The sequence below is a fragment of the Echinops telfairi genome, unplaced genomic scaffold (assembly GCF_000313985.2).
Source record: "Echinops telfairi isolate 266 unplaced genomic scaffold, ASM31398v2 ScPeMD7_5592;HRSCAF=6446, whole genome shotgun sequence".
NCBI classification, from domain to species: Eukaryota; Metazoa; Chordata; class Mammalia; order Afrosoricida; family Tenrecidae; genus Echinops; species Echinops telfairi.
This window is the reverse complement of record NW_022109491.1, coordinates 54,567,557-54,573,517: the sequence shown is the minus strand read 5'-3', so window position 1 is coordinate 54,573,517 and position 5,961 is coordinate 54,567,557. Positions and strand designations below refer to the sequence as shown.

At 45.4% G+C, this 5,961-nt stretch overlaps 1 protein-coding gene across 1 annotated transcript in view; it reads left to right on the top strand.

The window, feature by feature from the left end:
• NTM (neurotrimin) overlaps positions 1-5,961 on the top strand; it is a 1,335,738-nt gene that overhangs the window by 734,744 nt on the left and 595,033 nt on the right. The gene's annotated exons all lie outside the window — the stretch shown is intronic.

Here is a 5,961-nt window from a genome sequence, read left to right as displayed (position 1 = left end):
TCAGAGAATGGGTGACCACAGATGTTAGGGCGGTTTCAGGTTTTCAGACATAGAACATTTCAGATGGGACCATCCTCTGCTCAGATGCATATAACCCGAGACATCTGAGACCAGCCCTGCTGTGTCCCTTCCTCCCCCAGGTGGTCCAGATGACCTTCTGTCTGCCTGCAGCTCCGAGCCACCCACATGCTCTACCCTTCCACTCCTTGTGGGTGTCCTCAGTTTAAAGTCGTCACGAAGATGCTTCCTGATCTTCCCCGTTTGAAAAGACCTGAATGCTGTCATATGCTCCCTTCCATTTCTTCTTCACACTTTATATATACGATTGAGTAAGATGCTCCTTTTAATACCAGTCTCCCCTGATAGCGTACTTTATAAGGATAAATCCCATTTGGTGTCAGTTTTGTCTCTTTTCTTCACTACTTTACATTTGTCACCTTGCACAGTCGCTGGCATCTTTGAGGGACCCCACTCACATTCCTTTTAAATGTTCTTTCAGTTTAGAGAACAGAAATAAATTTGAAGGGGCAAAAATCCCAGCTGTGGGGTGAATGAGGTCAGGTGTCGCAGATGAATTCTTGTAGGACAGCTCTTGCAACCCTCAGAAAATGAGCAGGTGCATTGTCACGATTGGGGGCGGGAAGGGAGATGGCGGCTGGGGCGCTAGGGCAGGGGAATCCTGAGCGCAAGTCCCTGACTTTTTCCTCACCAATGCAGCTTTTCGTCTTCTAAGAACCTCTTCCTAATTAGTCCCCATGATCACTCGCTGTCTATTAAGTATGTGTATCTAGATTACTTCCCCAAACAGTTGCTGTTGCCTCGTGTGCTGACCTCCATGACTCACATCTCACCCCAAAGATGCCCCCTCAGAAACACCATTTGATGAGAGCTGTCCTCCTGAAGCAATGGGTAAAGCCAAGATTTGAGCCAGGTTATGGCTCCTTCTATAAAATCGTTTTCATCAGTTTTGATCTTACTTAATAGACGGATGGAAGCCTTAGCTCTCTGGGCTATCTGATCTCCGCATCACTCGTGGCATCCCTTGAGCTGAAATCTTGCTGATGGTGACACAGTCCCTTAAGATGGAAAATGCCAAGTTGTAGGTGAATTCCCAACAGCCGTAGTTCCTGCAACAATGGGAATTCTATGCTTCTCCTCCACCCATCCCTGGACTTCAGCCTGCCTTTCTTTATTCGTCAGAATGGAAGGTCTTCCCTGCCTCATCTCTGGGGTCTTCCTGACCTTCCTCAAAACACTTACCTTCGCTAAAAACAAGGTTGTATTATGTGCAGTAGAATTCTCATAATTTTGCTGGAAAGTTTCAATGATTTGGCAAGATGTCTATATTAAACCTGATCCTAAAAATCATCCCCCCACCCATGGCACAAGCACATAAAAAAGTACTATGTTTTTGAAAGCACAGTAGTGCATTAGTATCTTACTGAAAGCACACTGCTTGACAGGGCAGATTTAACCGTGCCTTGGCTGGAAAACACACACACACACACACACACACACACACACACACACGAACTGGAGCCCTCTTAGCAAGGCTTTTTTAAAAAATATATATTAAACCTACCTCCATATATGGGTACTCATGGACTTCCAAAGTAAAAATTAAATCTGCCTTGGAAGAAGGACAGACAGAATGCTCCCAGAAAGAGATGACAGGACTTTGTCCCATCTGTTTCAGCATGTTAATAGGGGGGACCAGTCCCTGGAGAAGGACCTCATGGTTGGTAAAGTTGAAGGTTCATGAAATAGAGGAAGAACCTCATTGAGATGAATTGACACATGGCATTAAAAATAGGGATTATGCGGAGGATGCAAGAGTGGGCAGTGTTTCATTTGGTTGCACACTGGGCCCCTATGAGATGGAATCAATTCAGTAACACCTCTCAATAGCAAAGCATTGTCAATTCCACCATCCCTGGCAGGGTGACCACTCCTCAGGTCTGGTGGAAATGATTCCAGGATTTAGGACTCCTGAGTCTTATATCTGATGCTATCCTTTATGAGCTTTATGCACCTCTAATAACAGATGACTCCTCCTCCTGGGACTCAATTCTCCATCCATGAAATGACTGGGTTATAAAATGAATATATTCCTACTAAAAGTATTATCGGGGGATTCAGTGAGTTCACTGTCCTATTTTGACCCAAAACCTAGATAAAGAGAGATTCTTCCTAAATACTGCTGGTTCTTAGAATTGTTTTCCCTTGTGCACCTGCCTTCTGCTTCCCTGGCCCTTTGATGTTTACTCATTCATCTTTCTCGGACTTCATCTTCTAACTGCCTTTTGTTCTACAGCTTCATTCAACTCTTATAACAAGGGGAGGCTTTCAAACCCCACAGATATCATAACCTTTGCCATTTCTTCATTTCCTCCTTTGTGATTTTCTCCATCCATGACCTCGTCTCTCTCAGAGCCATCTTCCCCGCCCCACCCTCCCGGCGCCCCACTTGCTCTTTCTCATGAAATCCTAAGATGCTAGACTATAGCCCAGGTAAAGAAGATTAAACAATAAAAACCTTATATTCATATAGAAGCAAAAAATAGCATGCTGTCTTCCAAAGCCCAGCCCCGGTCTATTCCTCTGGAGGCAGCTGTGAATCTAGACCTACACCCAGATGTCCTTTTCTGATTAGCATCCCCACACTGATTTGGTGTCTTGCCATTCTCTGTGTCCTGCTTTTCTCAGCTTGTCTGTGTTACTATGTGGAACCTCCACCAGGAGAGGGGGGCCTTTAGCCTTTTTAGAGAAGGCAAAAGAGCTCTGGCTTTTCTTCGTGAGAGCGGCTTTTTTTCACTCTTGTGGATATGGAATATTCACAGCTCTTTAGCTTTGGATAACAGATAGGAAAACAAAAACAGCAGCGATTCTCCTTTCTCTGAGAATGTCCTCTCTTCCTGCCCTCTTTATTGGAAGATTCCACTGCTGCCAGAAGTCTCGATTCTACTTGTGCTTCCTCACCTGCCTGCTTGAACTTCAGTAATCTTTCTGGCAAGCTACCCCCCACACACACACATACACACCATTTGCAGTCCCAGGTTTATTACAGGGGCTATGATTGTTTTCTTTTGCTCCGGAAGTGTGTGTATGTGTGCGTCTGTGAGCTTGAAAGCATTGTCCTATAGATATTTTTATAACCTGAAGCAATTACAGCTGTCAGCACGGAGACAAGCTGTGACAAGTTGATTTATGTGTACAGTATATGAGGATGCAAGAAGGAAGGGAGGAGGAGCGGGCGATAGGGGGAATAAGGTGGAGGTGGGTGCTCATTAGGAATCTGCCTTTCAAGAGGCAGAAAGGAAGTAAGAACACAAATAATGAAATTATTCTGACTGTCGTCCCTTTTTCAGTAGCTCAGCTATGCTGGGAAAAAAGAAAAGAACCCTAGAAGTGTTCATAAAGCAAGAGACAGGCTACAAGATCTGCCACTAAGTATTTGATTATATTTGGGCATGAGGGGTGGGCAGGGAGCTGACATGATTTGGATCTTTAGCTATTTGTGTACTTCAGTAACAGGCTTAATAGAATGGATTGTATCTTGCCAATTGTGTGGGTATCTCTGACCTTTGACCAAGGTCTAAACTTGCCTCTTTGGATCAAGTTTGGATCCCTGGGCCCACAAAGCAAGTGCAAAGTTGCAATTGGCTTTTCTTCTTCACCCTCGGCATTACCTGTGCTCTGCTAGCAACTGCTGTGTTGCTACAATTCAGCTTCCTCTCTTCACCACCAGAGACAAAGACAGTTTGATTGTCTCAGAGCAACTGCGGGCACAATGGTATATAAACTGAACATCTGAAAGATCCCATAAGGAGAATTATTTTTCCACCCAGCTATAATAATGAAGCCGTGGTAGACAAAATGTATTAATAAAGTATCTTCCATCTTAAATGGATTTCTAAGTATTTTAGTGTAGAGTTAATCATATATGTAGATCCCACAGGAAGGCCTGTTGCCATTACTCATATATCTAGATGCAAAAAATTAATGGTCATTTATACTTACCTGGGAATTAAGCACAAGGGCCAGAATTAGAATTGAAAATGAAAAGAATTGCCCCTGCTATTCTCAGAAAGCCCAGAATGAGTATCCACTTTCACAATGACTAGCATTTATTTCTCTTGGGATTTGAGGAAAGAGCCCTGGTAGCAGAGTGGGTTGCAAATTGGGTTGTAAACCACAAGGTCAGCAGTTCAAAACCACTAGCTGCTCTGAGGGAGAAAGATAAGGTTTTTCTGCCCCTGCAAACATTTAAAGCCTAGGAAGCCACAGGGACCATTCTATTCTGTCCTAAAGGGTCACCAAGAGTTGGAAATGGCTTGGCGACAATGAGTGAATGAGAGGATTTGGGCAAAAAGGAACCCCAAGTTCAACAGACAAAATAGAATCCCATCTGAACTTTGTTAAGTCATTTGAGCTCCTATTCTACAATTCCCCTGGTAACATAGGTGATCTGTTCACAATAGAATGGTGGTAATAAAGTTTATGCTTTCTCCCATGCTTTCAAAAATAGAAACAAGATGGGTATCATTAAGCATTTTAAAAAGATATCAGAGAAGATGAAGTAAAACCTGGCTTCCTGTTCAATTAATGTAAAGTATCTTCATATAACATTGCTCAGCTCTTTATGGCTGACCACCTACTAAAATGGGAGGAAGGCCTGACCAGTTACCTAGATGCTGGCGTCCATATCCCCAAATCCATTCACCTGGGCAGGGATTGGGGGAGGAGGAGGCAGAAATATTGGTTGTGTCTCTAATATGTTGGCTACATGCCTGAGATTGTATCTACTGACAAGGCATGAGGACTTCCGTGGCACCTCCCTTGTAATCTGTGCGCTTTGGGTTCTGGATGGCATGGAGGTGCAGACTTCTACACCAGTTTGGGGTGTTGTTGTCTGGTTGGACAGAAGGGAAAATCTCATGGGGAAGAATGAAGTCGGTAGTCTCCTTTGCCCTAGGGAGCGTTGGGTCAGTACTAGAAGCTTAAACGCAAGAGTCTCTGTGAAGACAGGCAATAGCTGAGCACCACCACTCCACTTCAGACTGGGCTGCTTTACGCTTCCCCTGCTGAGGCCCAGCAAACAGAAGGCTTTGCCTTTGTGGGAGCTGAAGTTTGGGGCGCCATAACAAAGCAGAGGAGAAAGGAGCTGGCAAGGACCAGGGCAGAGGCAAATCCAAGGTCCCTTTCAAGAATCCAGAGCCACACCTCTTCCAGATGAAACCAACTCTCCCAGAGTGCCAAGACCACACCTGGGTGTCCAGTGTAGAAATAATGTAAGTGGCGACCACTCCTCCATCGCAGTGAGCTCTCTTGCTGGAACTAGCATCTTTTCATTCATCAAACTCAAGAACGAGAAACCCAAATGTAAGCCACATTTGTGCGTGACTCTGCCAGTTTCTCACACGGAGAGCTTCCTGTGGTTTCGCATGTTTTCTATATGGAACCTATTTAAAAGGGTGTAGGCTCAGTCTTTGGTATTGAAAGTTTTGAGAGGCTGGTAGAATGCTGGGGGTGGGGGTGGGGCGACTGCACTACTAAATAAGTGCACATGTGATTATTTGAAAACCTTTCCAACACCCGAGTTTACTCTAAATGCTAATAGAATCTACCTAGTCAATACAAAGTGCATGCCGCAGGGGTTCGTTTTCCTGGCTAATTAGTTCTTGGCCATCATGATAATGTCTCGGATCTGTTAGGGATGTGGGGTAACTGCGTGTTCATTTAGAAGTGGCAGCTCTGACTGAGAGGGAACTGGTTAAGGCCTGGCTGGGCGCCGGCGCGGTGGGGGTTAAGTGGGAGCGGGGTGCGCGGCGCACACTGGTGCAGGTTCCGGTGCTGTGTCTGCACCGGGCGGGCGCGCGCGCTCCGGGGTCCGCGGCGGCACGGAGTGGTGGTCAGTGATGGAGCTGCTGCCATGACAACCCTGGCAGTCGGTGCCAGTGC